Source organism: Aquarana catesbeiana, linkage group LG09 (assembly GCF_042186555.1).
Source record: "Aquarana catesbeiana isolate 2022-GZ linkage group LG09, ASM4218655v1, whole genome shotgun sequence".
In the NCBI taxonomy this organism is placed as follows: domain Eukaryota; kingdom Metazoa; phylum Chordata; class Amphibia; order Anura; family Ranidae; genus Aquarana; species Aquarana catesbeiana.
The window spans coordinates 190043816-190063132 of NC_133332.1; the positions used below are offsets into that span (position 1 = coordinate 190043816).

Consider the following 19317-nt stretch of genomic DNA (forward strand, 5'->3'; position numbering starts at 1 on the left):
TAGTATTAGTATGGAGATATGGTTTTAAAAAAAAATACTATATCATTCATGAGATCAAAGAGAAAAAGAATCTAGAAATCAGTTTGGGAGAACTCTGTGTGAATAGGAACAGCAAAACATCTTCGTTCTTATAGCATTATTAAAGAAGACATTAAATGCGCTACATTCAACGATCACAGAATTTGCAGCGTGAGGAATGTGCTACCTACAATACGAACACTAGTTTTACTAGACAGAGTGCTTCCGTTTAGTTTTTGCTTCTGAGCATGCGTCGTTTTTTTGTCCGACAAACTAGCATACAGACGAGCGGATTTCTGGGTCCGGCGGAGTTACGACGTAAAGATTTGAAGCATGCTCCAAATCTAAAGTCCGTCAGATTTGCGGCTGGAAAAGTCAGTTCAAAGTCCGGGGAAGCCCACACACGATCGGATTGTCCGCCGGACTTGGTCCGTCGGCGTCCGTCGGGCTTTTGTAGCCAAAAAGTCTGACCGTGTGTACGCGGCATAACTTTTGCACATACGCACAGGAATTCATTTATCTCAGCACCCACCAGCAGTTGAGGTTTAAGCCCGGTACACACTGCCCTGGTACACACAGACGGCTGTCTGGGTGTACGTGTGTCGTACGCCCCGGGCTGCTAGGCCGGAGATTGGGCCTATTCCGGGGGCATCTGGCTGCTGCCAGGCTGTGTGAGGCCTATTCAGAAGTAAGAGGGCAGCACAGGGTTGGGACTGCGGCTTGCACAAAGGGACCAACCACCTTTACCAGGGTCCACAGTGAGTAACTGAAGAAACTACCGGAACCATATTCTCACCAAACAGGCACGGTGGAGAAGCAGGAAACTTCAGGCGGTGATCAAGTCAGGGACCCAGCCAGTGCAGGTGACGCTTGCAGAGCAGCCTTGTGAGTCAAGCCAGGGACCAAGCCGGTCAGCAGGGGGGAAAGCCTGAGAAGTATCTGGAGTGCCAAGCTAGGGACCCAGCAGGGAAGTGTGGGTGACGCTTGAGGGAGATACCACCGCTAACCTTGGAGGAGCTCAAGGGATTCAGAGTCAGTGCATCAGTGGGTCTAGTGAGAGACCAGGAGCTCAGTGTTGAAGAACTACAAGAGGCAGTTGTAATGGAGCTGAAAGAACTGTTACGTTTGAGTTAGGAACTGTTAAAGGACTCTTGCCATAGGAGACAGCATCCCTGTATGTGCAGAAGTGGCGTCTTGCTGGGGCCTTTCCCTGCACGGCTGTCTTCCTATTGAAGTCTCGGAGTCTGCCAAATTGAATCTACAAATACTTAAGGGTGTCCTGGCCCTAACCCTCTTTCCCCCAAAAATACAAAAAGGACTGTCAAAAGAAATAAAACCTCTTTTACATCCAAGAAGTGCCTAGCGCCCAATGACTTTCACCATCTTTGCATCCACTATACCCCACAACCCACCACATATTGAAGGATGTCAGCTATCTTTGGCCTTGGAGGTCCTCATTAGACTGGACAAGGCTGGAGACCTTGCTACATACAAATTTTACAGCATCATTGTAGTTTTGCAGAATATCGGTGTATATATATTGTATAATAAAGAACATTAAATAACTGATGTTAACGTCCCCCCACCACAAAATTAAGTCAGCAGCTACAAATACTGTAGCTGCTGACTTTTAATATTAGGACAATTACCTGTCCATCGACCCTGTGATGTCGGCACCCCAGCCAATTTTCCGATCAGCTCTCGGGTGCTGCTGCCGCCATTCGTGGTAAGGGAAACTGGCAGTAAAGCCTTTTGGCTTCACAGCCAGCTCCCTACTGCGCATGCGCGAAGCATGCTGCACTTTCTAACTGGTCCGACGGCATAGGAAGGAGGCCAAGGTCGCCGCAGCGCAGTCCCCCGGAAGTGGGTGATGGGTACCTGTCAAAAACAGGTACCCGTTCCCCCCTCCCCTGAAAGGTGCCAAATGTGGCACCAGAGGGGGGGGGCAGATAAGCTGGGCTTCCACTTTTGGGAGGAACTCCGCTTTAAAGACATGCAATGTGTATGTTGTTAATTAATATCCTTCATGCATTCTTTGTGAAATGGTAAAAACAGTAAAACATGAGAAATTAAAAAAAAGAGTTGTGCTGTTTTAATGTAGATAGAGCAGCAAGTGACTGACCTATATATTCCACTTGATCTTTTTATGTGATTAGAAAATGCCGATATCGTTACATTGCATAATATCATCAGGCCAGTGTTCAATTTCAGAAGCCATTAATAAAGTCCTCTCTCCAGAACATTATGTGAGCATAGATTAAAAGCAAAATAGAACACCATTAAATGACATGTGTGTCCCATGATAGCAGAAGTGTGTTGGTCTTTGACAAGATTGCAGTAACCAGATATGTGTATTGAGGTTTGAGCACAGGAGCACATAGTACCTTTCAGCATAAAGAAGAAGCCAAATCTATGTGTTGAACATAACTTTTTTTTTTGACTTTGGTAAAACAAGTCTTAAAGAAGTTCAAATTCTAGACTGCATGAGCAGCAATCATTCTCAAACATATAATATCAAACAAAACTGTGAAAAGCGTATTTTTTAATGAAACTTGTTCCAGTTCCATTATTTAAGTGAGGGAAAAAGGCTATTCATGGGTTGGTAATGTGACGTAAAAGGTCATCCACAAATAGGATGATTGTATATTGCTTACCTGCAACATCTGTACCACAAATTGAGTCATTAGTATGCAGGGCGGTTACCGAGTGCTTCGTTGCCAGTATATATATATATATATATATATATTATAGGAGTGGTGAGAGAGGGCATCCCTAGAAGGTCTCATTAGAAATATGGACCGGGCCAGAGATTAAACCATTTCACCTTAGTACGAGCTGTTGGACAAGAATAAAGGGCCATTATTTTTTCAATTAAATCCAAGGGCAGGCCTATTTGCTCCAGTGTTGCTTGTAAAAAAGCCCAGTCGTGGCAATCAAATGCCTTTTTGGTAACAAGTGAAAGAAGACAGAGGGGGCCATTTCATGACTAGCAATTTGAAATAAGGGGCAATATTTTGATTGTATTGTCCCATGCTTTACAAGCCCACTTGATCTAAATTACCAATAAGAGAAATAACCAACTTAACAGTAAAAAGGCCAGGTCTGAGCATGTAGGCCCTTTACAAAATAATCTAGAGTGGGTGACTGGGGACAAAGAGAAGGCAAATTTATTAAATACTTTCTTCAGCTCTGTGTATACAAAAGAGCATGGGGGAGCTCATGTCCATAATGGGGGTGGTAGTGACACAGCCCCGAATGATCCACAATGGCTCAAAAGTGATATGGTCCAGAATTATTTAGACAGAATAAAGGTGGATGAAGCGCCTGGACCTGATGGCATCCACCCATGGATCCTAAAAGAATTGAGCTCTGTAATTTCAAAGCCATTGTATCTAATTTTTAGGGACTCATTAATGATGGGGATAGTACCACTGGATTGACGCAGGGCGAACGTGGTGCCTATATTTAAAAAGGGATCAAAGTCTTTACCAAGTAACTATAGACCTGTTAGTTTAACTTCTATAGTCGGGAAGATACTGGAGCGTTTAATAAAAGACCACATAGACGAGTTCTTCCTGGAAAAAAACATTTTAAACAACAGACAGCATGGATTCATGAAAGACAGAAGTTGTCAGACAAACCTGATTTCTTTTTATGAACAGGTAAGTAAAACCTTGGACAGAGGGGTGGCTGTGGACGTGGTATACTTGGATTTTGCAAAAGCATTCGACACAGTTCCCCCCACAGAGAATTCCTGAACGGGTGAGCCTGTCCTTTCTATATCTAACTTGTACATAATTGTTTAATGCACTTTTTGATGATCTTGCTGCAACCACAAAAAATCTTCATGCATCTGTGAATTCTTGTATATTTATTACATGTTTTCTATGCTACATTATAGACTTTACTCTCCTGAGGAAGCGGTGAATACTGCGAAACCGGTAGAGAATCCAAGTCATATTTGTAACCTCTGTTATTACTGGATGCAATTCGTATGGTTGTATATATTGCCTTTGTCTTGAACTACAACTGTATGTGTTATTGTAATATATATATATTTTTTTAAATTGTTTCTTATTAAAATACAGTTTTTATCATACTACCTTTTTCCTCTTCACCCTGCTTGTATTAATACCCAACTACCTTCAGTACCGTAATAGTCCCCCTGCGCTTTTCCCCGTGAGTGGGGGGTTGGGATATCTGCCGACAGAAGCAGCCAAATGCGGCCTTCCCTACTCCCTGCCTCCCTTTGTAGTAGTGGTTAATGATTCTTACTCTGAATGGTCTAAGGTTGTCAGTGGTGTACCCCAAGGTTCAGTGCTGGGACCCTTACTTTTTAATATCTTTATAATTGATATTGGGTCTGGGATCAAAAGTAACATTTCTGTCTTTGCAGATGACACCAAGCTATGCAGTGGAATAACGTCCTTACAGGATGTCTCCAATTTACAAGCCGACCTAAATGCACATGTCTAATTGGGCACTATGTGGCAGATGAGGTTTAATGTTGAGAAATGTAAATTTATGCACTTGGGGGCTAAGAATATGCATGCATCATACATGCTAGGGGGAGTACAACTGGGGGAATCCGTGGTGGAGAAAGATCTGGGGGTTTTTGTAGATCATAAGCTTAATAATAGCATGCAATGCCAAGCTGCGGTTTCCAAAGCGAGCAAAGTCCTTTCTTGTATTAAGAGAGGTATGGACTCTAGAGAGAGAGATATAATTTTGTCCCTGTTCAAATCATTAGTAAGACCACATCTGGAATTTGCAGTTCAGTTTTGGTCACCAGTTCTCAAAAAGGATATCGGGGAACTGGAGAAAGTGCAGAGAAGGGCAACCGAACTGATAAGAGGCATGGAGGAGCTCAGCTATGAGGAAAGATTAGAGGAACTGAATTTATTCACTCTTGAGAAGAGGAGAATAAGGGGGGGATATGATTAACATGTTCAAATATATAAGGGGTCCATATGGTGAACTTGGTGTTGAGTTATTCTCTTTACGGTCAACCCAGAGGACACAGGGGCACTCTTTACGTCTAGAGGAAAAAAGATTTCATCTCCAAATACGCAAAGGTTTCTTCACAGTAAGAGCTGTGAAAATGTGGAATAGACTCCCACAAGAGGTGGTTCTGGCCAGCTCAGTAGATTGCTTTAAGAAAGGCCTGGATACTTTCCGAAATGTACATAATATAACTGGGTACTAACATTTATAGGTAAAGTTGATCCAGGGAAAATCCAATTGCCTCTTAGGGAATCAGGAAGGATTTTTTTCCCCTGCTGTAGCAAATTGGAGCATGCTCTGCTGGGGTTTTTTGCCTTCCTCTGGATCAACTGAGGGTATAAAATTGGGTATATTGGATTGTACGATATTTTTTATTTTATTTATTTATTGTTTTTAAGGTTATACTGGATGGACTTGTGTCTTTTTTCAACCTGACTAACTATGTAACTATGTAAGTCTGTCTGCTAGTAATTTAGTATACAGTGGGGACGGATAGTATTCAGACCCCCCTTACATTTTTCACTTTGTTATATTGCAGCCATTTGCTAAAATCATTTAAGTTAATTTTTTTTCCTCATTAATGTACACACAGCACCCCATATTGACAGAAAAACACAGAATTGTTGACATTTTTGCAGATTTATTAAAAAAGAAAATCTGAAATATCACATGGTCCTAAGTATTCAGACCCTTTGCTGTGACACTCATATATTTAACTCAGGTGCTGTCCATTTCTTCTGATCATCCTTGAGATGGTTCTACGCCTTCATTTGAGTCCAGCTGTGTTTGATTATACTGATTGGACTTGATTAAGAAAGGCACACACCTGTCTATATAAGACCTTAGCCCTAATTCACACAGGGGCGACTTGTCAGGCGACTTAGCCGCCTGACAAGTCGCATCCCGTTCTGTACTACGGAACCGTTCCAATAGGAGCGACGCAAGTCGCTCCGACTTAGAGAAAGGTTCCTGTACTATTTTTGGGGCGACTTCAGGTGACTTGCATTGACTTCTATAAAGAAGTTGTTTTGCAAGTCGCCGCTGAAGTCGTGTGCAGGTCGCCTCGGTGAGTCGGCCTGCAAGCCGTTGTTGCCCCTGTGTGAACCGGCAGTTACAGCTGACAGTGCATGTCAGAACAAATGAGAATCATGAGGTCAAAGGAACTGCCTGAAGATCTCAGAGACAGAATTGTGGCAAGGCACAGATCTGGCCAAGGTTACAAAAAAATTTCTGCTGCACTTAAGGTTCCTTAAAGCACAGTGGCCTCCATAAACCTTAAATGGAAGATGTTTGGGGCAACCAGAACCCTTCCTAGAGCTGGCCGCCCGGCCAAACTGAGCTATCGGGGGAGAAGAGCCTTGGTGAGAGAGGTAAAGAAGAACCCAAAGATCACTGTGGCTGAGCTCCAGAGATGCAGTCGGGAGATGGGAGAAAGCTGTAGAAAGTCAACCATCACTGCAGCCCTCCACCAGTCGGGGCTTTATGGCAGAGTGGCCCGACGGAAGCCTCTCCTCAGTGCAAGACACATGAAAGCCCGCATGGAGTTTGCTAAAAAAACACCTGAAGGACTCCAAGATGGTGAGAAATAAGTTTCTCTGGTCTGATGAGACCAAGATAGAACTTTTTTACCTTAATTCTAAGCGGTATGTGTGGAGAAAACCAGGCACTGCTCATCACCTGTCCAATACAGTCCCAACAGTGAAGCATGGTGGTGGCAGCATCATGCTGTGGGGCTGTTTTTCAGCTGCAGGGACAGGACGAGGGAAAGATGAATGCGGCCAAGTACAGGGATATCCTGGACAAAAACCTTCTCCAGAGTGCTCAGGACCTCAGACTGGGCCGAAGGTTTACCTTCCAACAAGACAATGACCCTGAGCACACAGCTAAAATAACGAAGGAGTGGCTTCACAACAACTCCGTGACTGTTCTTGAATGGCCCAGCCAGAGTCCTGACTTAAGCCCAATTGAGCATCTCTGGAGAGACCTAAAAATGGCTGTCCACCAACGTTTACCATCCAACTTGACAGAACTGGAGAGGATCTGCAAGGAGGAATGGCAAAGGATCGCCAAATCCAGGTGTGAAAAACTTGTTGCATCTTTCCCAAAAAGACTCATGGCTGTATTAGATCCAAAGGGTGCTTCTACTAAATACTGAGCAAAGGGTCTGAATACTTGTGATATTTCAGTTTTTCTTTTTTAATAAATCTGCAAAAATGTCAACAATTCTGTGTTTTTCTGTCAATATGGGGTGCTGTGTGTACATTAATGAGGAAAAAAATGAACGTAAATGATTTTAGCAAATGGCTGCAATATAACAAAGAGTGAAAAATGTAAGAGGGTCTAAATACTTTCTGCCCCCACTGTATATTTTAATGTCAGCACTGATTAAAGAAATCAGGCAGTAACTCGAGCATTGAATGGGGTTTTTCTGATCCGTGGGAAAGGGGTGATATGTGCGTCCAACGAATGACGCGGAAAGGGGCACACATCAGAAATTGAATTAAACGTGCTATCCAAAATAGGGGCTAGGAAGTCTTGAAATTATTTATAAAAAGCATTTGAAAAGCCTTCTGGGCCTGGACTCTTACCTAACAGGAGTGCCTTAATTGCTTGAGCGATTTCCTCAACAGTGAAAGGAACATTCAAAGAATCAGCGGTAGACTGATCCAAGCTAGGGAGGGCCCTTGCCAAAATGTATTCAGAAAGCTAAGTTGAGTAATAATCATGAAAAGACAAGCGATATCTTCTGATAAATGGACCAGACCCCTTTTAGGACAGCAGAGTTTAGGAATATAAGTACTTCAAAATTTCACGCGGAGTTATCTAGATAGTGGCCTTCTTGCCTAGTTACCAAACTCATACATTGTTCTACAAATACAATCTTTGTGCCGAAAGTACACCTAATCTAGTAACTGATAAAGATTTTTACATTTACGTTCCACGTGCTGGAATAAAACAGCCTCCGGAATATGTTAATGATAACGTCCTAGCATATAAATCTCCTGCAAAAGCTTTGTAATATCCAAAGAGTTATTTTTTAAACAAGAGCTCTCTGAGATGAGGGTCCCTCTAATAAAGCATTTTAAGGGCTCCCATTTAATTGGTTGCGCTGTTGTGTCCAGGGTAGACATGTGCCCAGAGGCGTAACTAGAATCTTCAGTGCCCTGGTGCAAGAAACCCTGAAGGGCCCCCACCAGGGGCGTTTCTAGGTCTACAAAAGATCTCGGGCTAGAGCCCATAGCAGCTAAGTATGGAAAGTCATACACTTTGGCGGGCATACACATGTATATAATATATATGTGTGTGTGTGTGTGTGTGTATGTGTATATATATATATATATATATATATATATATATATATATATATATCGTTACATATCTGAATGCTTATCCCCCACATACATCAGGGTCCCCAGGGATCCACCACCTACATCAGTGTCCCCAGAGAGTCCCCCCTTACATCAGGGTCCTTAGAGAGCCTCCCCCTATATTAGGGTCACCAGAGAGCCTCCCTCCTTACATCAGGGTCCCCAGGGATCCCCCCCCTTACATCAGGGTACCCAGAGAGCCCCACTTACATCAGGGTTCCCAGGGAGCCCCTCCTTACATCAGGGTCCCCAGAGAGCCCCCCCCCTTACATCAGGGTCCCCAGAGAGCCTCCCCTTACATCAGGGTCCTTAGAGAGCCTCCCCCTATATTATGGTCCCCAGAGATCCTCCCCTTACATCAGGGTCCCCAGAGAGCCTCCCCTTACATCAGGGTCCCCAGAGAACCCCCCTTACATCAGGGTCCCCAGAGAGCCCCCCCTACATTAGGGTCCCTAGAGAGCCTCCCTTACATCAGGGTCCCAAGAGAGCCTCCCTACTTATATTAGGGTCCCCAGAGCCCCCCTCATTACATCAGGGTTCCCAGAGAGCTCCCCTTAACATCAAGGTCCCCAGAGAGCCCCTCCTTACATCAGGGTCCCCAGAGAGCCTCCCCCTACATTAGGGTCCCTAGAAAGCTTACCTTTACATAAGGGTCCCTAGAGAGCCTCTCCCTATATTAGGGTCCCCAGAGATCCTCCCCTTACTTCAGGGTCCCCAGAGAGCCTCCCCTTACATCAGGGTCCCCAGAGAACCCCCCTTACATCAGGGTCCCCAGGGAGCCCGCCTTACATCAGGGTCCCCAGAGAGCCCCCCCCACATTAGGGTCCCTAGAGATCCTCCCCTTACATCAGGGTTCCCAGAGAGCCTCCCCTTACATCAGGGTCCTTAGAGAGCCTCTCCCTATATTAGGGTCCCCAGAGAGCCTCCCTCCTTACATCAGCGTCCCCAGGGATCCCCCCTTACATCAGGGTACCCAAGAGAGCCCCACTTACATCAGGGTTCCCAGAGAGCCCCCCTACATTAGGGTCCCCAGAGAGCCTCCCTTACATCAGGGTCCCCAGAGAGCCCCCCTACATCAGGGTCCCCAGAGAGTCCCTTCCTTACGTCAGGGTCCCCAGAGACCCCCCCTTACACCAGGGTCCCCAGAGACCCCTTTCCTTACATCAGGGTCCCCAGAGAGCCCCCCTAACATCAGGGTCCCCAGAGAGCCCCTCCTTACGCCAGGGTCCCCAGAGACCCCTTTCCTTACATCAGGGTCCCCAGAGACCCCTTTCCTTACATCAGGGTCCCCAGAGAGCCCCCCATACATCAGGGTCCCCAGAGAGCCCCTCCTTACATCAGGGTCCCCAGAGACCCCTTTCCTTACATCAGGGTCCCCAGAGACCCCTTTCCTTACATTAGGGTCCCCAGAGAGCCCCTCCTTACATCAGGGACCCCAGAGGGCCCCTTCCTTACATTAATGTCCCCAGAAAGCCCCCCCATACATCAGGGTCCCCAGAGAGCCCCCCCATACATTAGGGTCCCCAGATAGTCCCCCATACAACAGGATCCCCAGAGAGCCCCCCCATACATTAGGGTCCCCAGAGAGCCCCTCCTTACATCAAGGTCCCCAGAGAGCCCCTCCTTACATCAGGGTCCCCAGAGGGCCTCTTCCTTACATTAATGTCCCCAGAAAGCCCCCCCCATACATCAGGGTTCCCAGACAGCTGACCCCCCCCTCCTTCAAGAGGTTCCCCATGTACCTGGCTGGTGGAGGTGGGAGGCGGCGATCGGCACCTCTATGGTGTCCACAGGCAGGGAATCTCCATGAGGTTTGTAGTTCTTCTCCCGAGTGTATACAGTAGAGTGGAGGGTCCTCTGACCCGGGCACGTATCAGCAGCAGTGTACAAGCAGAGCGACTCACTGAAAGCGAAACTGATACCTGCCCGGGTCAGAGGCACCTCCCCTCTTCTCTCCGCTGTATACACTGACACTCGGGAAGAGAGAACTAGAAGCTCCAGGGAGATCCCACCACCCACAGGCTCAATAGAGCTGCCGATCGTTGCCTCCCACCTCCCCCCACTGCATTCTAAATGGCAAGCCAGAGATGCAGGGGGAGATGCCGGGTCTTGGGCCCCCCCACAGCGGCAGAATGGCAGGGCCCAGTCGCTAGTGCGACTGCAGCTACCCCTATAGTTCCGCCACTGCATGTGCGGTTCGATTCGTTCCAAATTAATATTTGGAGGACTTTTATATATAAACTATATGTGCCATATAGTCCCAACCTGACTATGGAATCACCCAATTCATACAAAAGAAAATACAAATAAAACAATGTTTGTATAGTATACCCACTTTCTGATTCTTAAATCATAGAGCATATCCCCCCACAGAGGGTAGCAGACCCCGCAACCCAAGACCAGCTGCCCTGAAAGGGCCAATTAAGCTCAAAAGCGGAGAGGGCAGACCCCCCCCCAGGGTATTACTCTCGGTTTCAAAATAGTCGAGTCAACTAAGATACCATGGCAGAGGCCCACAATGAAACTGATCTAAACAACAGCTCAGGTCTCTAGGACTGAGTATCAGAGCACTATCAAGCTGGGATGCCTCAGCACATGCATCACAGCTGAGCCTTCCTGACGAATCTCATAGTTAAATATGGACACCATTGAAAGAGCCGTAAACATAAATATCTTATGCCGGGTACACGCGATCGGAATTTCCATCTGAAAAACCTTGGATGGTTTTACTAACAGAATTCCGCTCAAGTTTGCCTTGCATACACACGGTCAGACAAAAGTTCTCTGAATTTTCGACCGTCAAGAATGCGGTGATGTACAACACTACGACGAGCCGAGAAAATGAAGTTCAATGCTTCCAAGCATGCGTAGGAATTTTGTGCGTCTGAATTGCTACAGACGATCAGAATTTCCAATAGGAACTTTTTGCGTTGGAAAAATAGAGAACCTGCTCTCAATCTTTTGCTGGCAGAAATTCCGCCAGCAAAAGTCCGACTTTTGCTGGCGGAATTTCTGATCGTGTGTACGGGGCAGTAGGAGAATAATTAATTGAAAGAAAAAGAGAACCTCCACTTCCAGGGCTTGGCGCATAAATGCGGCTAACCAGCATAGGAGGGCAAGGTATATCAAAGCCTTAAAGGTATATTGATAGGGGAAAAAAAAAAAAAAAAGCACAACGACCAGGCGACAAAAAAAAAAAAAAAAGCAAAGGATCACCACTTAATCCCTACAAGCAAAGATCACAGCCGGTGCGATATGGAAGACAGCACTTCAAAGCGTCCTCACGCGGCCATCAATAGGCTACTCCCCAAAAAAGGACCTGTGACAGACCCAACCAGGATAGGGGCTTTTAGAGAGGACTAGGGGCAAGCCTCCTACCCACTGATTATGGACCATTGAGAGACTAGATCATTCTATGATGGACAACGTGATGAACGCTGAGAGAACTCAGAGGAGGGGGGAGCAGAGGTAGAGTGGGTGGGTACTCCATAGTTCTGTGTTTCACTGAGCTCCTAAACCCTGTGTCCCAGAAGAGTTAAAGCTGTTATAGCTGCAACGGGTGTTTATTTGTGAGTTAGCACTTCCATTACTTCAGAGGTATACTTGCTTAAGTTATATTATATTGAAACAGCCTTTTTCATTTTCAACCAGAGTGCCTTCATGTTTCTTCAGGGGTGCCTTGGAAAAATGCTTACAAATTGCCCAAAAATTATATACAAACGAGCAGGTGGATCAAGCTAGCCTTTTAGTTACACAAAGCCACAGGTTTTAATTGTGCACCATTAAACCTTCTATCTTGTCCTAATAACCAATGACGTCATCTGTTGATAACGAGGATATCGATCGCCTACACAGCATCATTGTTTGACACTCCCCTGCCCCCCTCTATCAGCACTGGGGGTCACATTAGCTGAGTAAGGAAGAGAAATTGAGGGAGAAGAGAAACACTGGAATACTAGTATGCAAAGGTTTATTTTCTTTGGAAGAATAAATCACCTGTAGCGTTGGGTGTCCTTTGTGTGTGGATGTTGTTTTATTGTGTAAAACTTTTAGTTTAGTCTTCACATGGGGTGCCTTGACTGAAAAAGGGTTGAGAAATACTGTATTATATTATAACGTTGTTATACTGAAGGTTTAGTATTTAATGCATTTAAAGGAGCAGCGCACCACTATATTCAGACAATTTTATGTTCATTTTAGTGATTGAGTACACTTAGTGAGTGGTTGCAGCGGTTCCACATTTTTCTACTTACCTCGTTGATAGCAGCTCATGAGTTTTTGATTATATTTTATTCTGTTTATTTACTCATTTATACTTGTGCAGCAGTTATGGACATATTTAAAATTTGTTGAGAACAGAACCATTAGTTTAAATTTATTTTTTCACACCATGATACTAAACAAATAGGTGATTTAGAAGACACTTTTAGAAAATGTGGTCACCTACAGGGAGAATAAAGTGAGTGCATGGTGGGATTTAATTACTCATAGCAATCGCAATAGAGGTATAGTACCTAGAAGATTAAGGTGGGATGTTCCCATCAATGATGGTAGATACAGACTCTATAGAAGATCGGTATCAATTTTTTTAATGAAAAAAGGTTAGAGATCCTTAAATTCCTCATTAAGAGTATTAAACATAGGAAAACATAGAAAAATGACTAAGATAGAATAGCAGATATCTGAATACAAAGAAAAGTTGGAACCTCTAAAGGAGCTACCCAAATTTACAGCACTCACTACACAAATAAATAGAGTCCTTGAAGAGAAAGATCAAGAGGTAACACAAAGAAAGTAGAAAAAAATACCTGAAAAATACTAATGATTACAAACAGGAGCAGGTATTTAAATGGCAAATGAAATACACAAAGGTTATCCCTCATCAACAGATAATACTCCCGAAGAAGAAGCAAGATTTTTAACACCCCAGAGGAAAGAACACAGAAACCATGGTGGAACAATAGAGGCAACCAAAGGACCTGGCAAAAATCTCCAAGAAGACCGCAGTGGAGAAATCAGTGGAACAGAACTAAACCTATGAATAGACATAGGAACAATAATTACGGGTATCAAGGATGGAGTCTGACACCGACATACAACAGATTTGATCCACTCAGAGATGACTAAAACGAGAGGTCTCCTAGGCCTTTTTTAGACCCATGGAGACACGAGAAATACATGGTCAGAATAGAGAGGATGTTAGGCCAAAGAGGAAGTCCAAACCAAAGAGGGGTTGTAACGAATAAGAGTATTAGAAGCGGGTGTTTTCAACATCAGTTGAGTCAAACTCACCAAAGATGAACAACAGGTTTTGGATAAAGATTTGAAGTACCGTATGTCCCAAAAAGAAATATGAACAAATTTCACACCTACATAAACATACAGAGACACACTGGAAAGTTAAATATACAGAAATATATGATGAGTATACCGAAATTAACAGGAAGAAGAATTGAGACCAGTGACATTGTGCATAGAACTTTGAAAATATATCACTATTTAAACCCCTTGTCCATTATAATGGACACATTGAAGTTTTTTAATAGAATGGTCATAAAAGATTTCAAAAAAATTAAAAAGGAAAAATATAGTAATAAGACCAGCTGATAAAGGATGGGGCATAGTGGTACTTTCTAAAGAAGTTTATAACGTGGAGATGGCAAAAAAACTGGATGGTATTACTACATGAGTTTTTGGGAGGCAATCCTACAGAAAGTTACAAAAAAGATCTGGAAAAACTGGTGAAAAAAGGTCTCAAAAAGAAAACAATGAATGAAAAGGAGGAAAGATATTTACTTCCTGATGTATGCAGAATACAGATTATTTATTTGATACCAAAAATACACAAAGATAGAAGCAATCCACCAGGAAGACCAACTGTTAATTGTATACAGTCAGTGAACACAAGGATTGGAGCGTACATTGACTGGTACCTTCAACCTATAGTCCAAAAAACACAGTCTTATCTCAGAGATACAAAACATCTCATACAAATATTGAAGGGTATGAAGTTTGAAGGAAAACAAATCATACTGTTAAACAGCAGATGTTTCTTCGTTGTAAGCTATAATCGATCATGCAGAAGCCTTGAAGCCTGTAAATGGACCATGAAAACGTTATGTGATTTAGGCTCAAAGCAGAAAAAGTATGTATTACAATGTCCTGAATATATAGTATCTGATAAAAGTGAGTACACCCCACACATTTTTGTAAATATTTTATTATATCTTTTCATGTGACAACACTGAAGAAATGACACTTTGCTACAATGTAAAGTAGTGAGTGTACAGATGGTATAATAGTGTCAATTTGCTGTCCCCTCAAAATAACTCAACACACAGCCATTAATGTCTAAACTGCTGGCAACAAAAGTGAGTACACCCCTAAGTGAAAATGTCCAAATTGGGACAAAGTGTCAATATTTTGTGTGGCCACCATTATTTTCTAGCACTGCCTTAACCCTCTTGGGCATGGAGTTCACCAGAGCTGCACAGGTTGCCACTGGAGGCCACTTCCACTCCTCCATGACGACATCACAGAGCTGGTGGATGTTAGGGACCTTGCGCTCCTCCACCTTCCGTTTGAGGATACCCCACAGATGCTCAATAGGGTTTAGGTCTGGAGACATGCTTGGTCAGTCCATCACCTTTACCCTCAGATTCTTTAGCAAGGCAGTGGTCGTCTTGGAGGTGTGTTTGGGGTCCTTATGTTGGAATACTGCCCTACAGCCCAGTCACCGAAGGGAGGGGATCATGCTCTGCTTCAGTATGTCACAGTACATGTTGGCATTCATGGTTCCCTCAATGAACTGTAGCTCCCCAGTGGCAGCAGCACTCATGCAGCCCCAGACCATGATACTCCCACCACCATGCATAACTGTAGGCAAGACACACTTGTCTTTGTACTCCTCACCTGGTGGCCGCCACACACGCTTGACACCATCTCAACCAAATATGTTCATCTTGGTCTCATCAGACCACAGGTCATGGTTCCAGTAATCCATGTCCTTAGTCTGCTTGTCTTCAGAAAACTGTTTGCGGGCTTTCTTGTGAAGAGGCTTCCTTCTGGGATGACAGCCATGCAGACCAATTTCATTGCAGTGTGCGGCGTATGGTCTGAGCACTGACAGGCTGACCCCCCACCCCTTCAACCTCTGCAGCAATGCTGGCCACACTCGTACGTCTATTTCCCAAAGACAACCTCTGGCTATGACGCTTAATACGCACACTCAACTTCTTTGTTCGACCATGCCGAGGCCTGTTCTGAGGGGAACCTGTCCTGTTAAACTGCCGTATGGTCTTGGCCACCATGCTGCAGCTCAGTTTCAGGGTCTTGGCAATCTTCTTATAGCCTAGGCTATCTTTATGTAGAGCAACAATTCTTTTTTTCAGATCCTCAGAGAGTTCTTTGCCATGAGGTGGAATGTTGAACTTCCAGTGATCAGAATGAGAGAGTGAGAGCGATAACACCAAATTTAGCACACCTGCTCCCTATTCACACCTGAGACCTTGTAACACTAACGAGTCACATGCCACCGGGGAGGGAAAATGGCTAATTGGACCCAATTTGGATATTTTCACTTAGGGGTGTACTCACTTTTGTTGCCAGCTGTTTGGACATTAATGGCTGTGTGTTGAGTTATTTTGAGGGGGCAGCAAATTTACACTGTTATACAAGCTGTACACTCGCTACTTTACATTGTAGCAAAGTGTCATATCTTCAGTGCTGTCACATGAAAAGATATAATAAAATATTTACAAAAATGTGTGGGGTGTACTCACTTTTGTGAGATACTGTAGCTTAGAACACAATTATTTTTGGCACAATTTCAAGTATTTAAAAGCAAATAAGGAGGTATAGCAATGGGAGTAAAGTTTGCACTGAGTGTCGCTAATCCTTTAATGACGCAGTGGGAAGAGAATGTGGTCTATCATAATCTACCTAAACAGTTACTACTATACAAAAGATTCAGAGATGTTTTTTTTACTTATTTTAATTATCTACTTATAGTCTTTGAGAAATTGAATGACAATGAGAAAAATATCATGTGAAGGCCATAAAAGGACCATACACTTCCTGGGTTTGACTACTGAAGTAGAAAATAAGCTAGTGACCAAAACGTATTTCATATCTGTAGACTACAACAGCTATATTCCAGCTGAAAGCTCTTATTTTGCCCCATGGCTCATCAATATACCAATGGGCCAGTTTATAAGACTGCAAAGGAACTGCACAAAGATCAGGGATTTTGAAGAACAAGGTAGCATGATTGGACAGGGGCTTCTACAACAAGGATATTAAAAGCAAGTCATAGCAGAGAAGATTAAAGAAGTTTCTAATATGGATAAAGAACTACTGGTTGAAGACAAAGATAAACAAGAAAGAAGTATCTCTGATTTACCTGTTATATTAAATTACAATATACAGCATAAGCAGGTGGAGAAAATATTTAAGAAACACTGTTCTATACTGAAGGCAGATAGACAGCTCTAAAAGATACTGCCTGAGCAACCAAGATTCGTGTATATGAAAGCACCCACTTTACAAGATATTTTGGCTAAAATGTGTCTGACCCTCCCAATAATAAAAGGAAATGGACATTTTTTTTTTTCAAGGAAAGGGCTTCTTCCCATGCAAGAGATGTTTTGCATGCAATAATACCAATAGGAATGGAAGAAAGTACGAAAAATTTATTTTCTACAGGAAAAGAATATAGTATTAGAGATTTTATTTCCTGCCGTATTGAAAAAGTAGTTTTTGTACTCCAATGTCCATGCAATTTGCAAGTAGGAAGAACCAAAAGACCTATGTGAAAACGCATCCATGAACATATCCAAAATACCTGCAACAGATATAAAAAAAAACATTGTATATCTAGACGCTTTGCATAATATCATGATAAGAATCCCACTTTATTACAATTTTGGGCCATTGATAAGTACAAACCTCTTTGCTAGATACACCTTATCGAAAATGGCATAACATAGAGTTCTACCTGAATTGTTTTATTTCTAATAGTAAACGTTCTAAAGTGTCACACACACAAAAGGGACCTTCCATATCCCAGGATCATACAACCCAGTGGCGGACACAGTGCACTATGGGAAGTGCCACGTCTATGCAATCACGAGATTGCAGATGAGGAGCTTCATTTGTGGGGTTTGGAGCTGCTTTGTGGCGCAGTCAATTGCGCCGGACAGCTTCCGCCCGGTGCCCGTAGTGTATCACTACGGCCGGGGTGCTTTGTTCTCAGTGTGAGACTAGACGTCACTCCCCTCTCCACTGAACACACAGAGAAAGCCGGGAACTAGCTGCCGCTGAAGGGGACAGAGACAGATGCTACATGAAGGAGGGCTGTGCTGCCGGGGACACATGTGAGGAGGACTCTGCTGCTGATGGGGACACATGTGAGGAGGACTCTGCTGCTGATGGGGACACATGTAAGGAGGAATCTGCTGCTGATGGGGACACATGTAAGGAGGACTCTGCTTCTGATGGGGACACTGATGTAAGGAGGGACTCTGCTGTTGGGGACACAGATGTTAAGAGGGCCCCGTTGCTGGGGGCACCTTATGTAAAGAGGGACTCTGCTGGGGGCACCTGATGTAAGGAGGGACTCTGCTGGGGGCACCTGATGTAAGGGTGGACTCTGCTGGGGGCACCTGATGTAAGGGTGGACTCTGCTGGGGGCACCTGATAGCAGGCTACGTGACAGGTGACACGCTCAGGGCTCCTACTGATTCTGCATTATGGTGAGTTGAATGATTTCATTTTATATTACAATGTAATAATAGAAATAATGCGCTTCAATCATCCTGACACTATAACAACCATGGTGCCGGGATGATTGATGCGCTAACACCAGGTGTTTGGAGTATCTTTATCTACTGATTGTTAAACTTTCTGGAATACACATATTTCTGTTGCTGTGTAGGATTTGGGCCTGCTGTCCCTCCATCTCTCTCTCCCTCCCTCTATCATCTCAGATGCTAACCACACCAGTTCTCAAAAAGGATATCGGGGAACTGGAGAAAGTGCAGAGAAGGGCAACCAAACTGATAATAGGCATGGAGGAGCTCAGCTTTGAGGAAAGATTAGAGGAACTGAATTTATTCTCTCTTGAGAAGAGGAGATGAAAGCCTCGTACACGCGATCAGATTTTGGGACGACCGTTCGTCCGTTTTTTGTTGCATGCTAGTCTCATGTCGAAAGTGAAGATGTTACTCACCAAATTCTCGTACGACAGAATTCAACTTCAGAAGTAATGTAATGTGTTGAATAGTTTTATATGTATTATTTCGTTCCTGAGTACGCATAGTCTCTTTTTTTCAGATGAAACTGTACTAACTAAACGAAAATCGGACGTTGAGTTCACGTACAACAAAAATTTCATAGTCTGCACATTCAGCTTTTCTCGGACGATAAAACAGAATCGGCTGTCGAAAGCACCATACCAATGATCCAAAAATTGGCAGATTGTTCGTCGGACAAAATTTGACTTCCGATTTTCGTATCATGTGTACGGACCTTAAAGGGGGATATGATCAACATGTACAAATACATAAGGGGTCCATATAGTAAACTTGGTGTTGCGTTATTCACTTTAGGGTACATTCACCTTTACAGAAAAATCTGTAAGGTGAGCTTACACAGGACCCCCTCCTTACCCCACCCAGTCCCGCTGACCTGGAGCGCAGCGATCACCCGTATTGACACACCGGGTCACCGCCTCACCGGTCGGGGGCTTAAAAATCCCCCCGCAGCTTATCTCCAAAACATACACATTTTGTTTACAGTTTCGCATGACCATGCAATTGCCAGTTAAAGTAACGCAGTGCCGTATCACAAAAAATGGCCTGGTCATGAAGGGGGGTGAATCTTCCGGGGCTGAAGTGGTTAAAAAATGTTACAGAATCTGAAACTTTCT

The 19317-nt window shown here is 43.9% G+C and overlaps 1 protein-coding gene across 2 annotated transcripts in view; it reads right to left on the reverse strand.

Moving 5' to 3' along the window:
* Nucleotides 1-19317, reverse strand: part of TMEM255A (transmembrane protein 255A) — a 212514-nt gene that overhangs the window by 4155 nt on the left and 189042 nt on the right. The gene's annotated exons all lie outside the window — the stretch shown is intronic.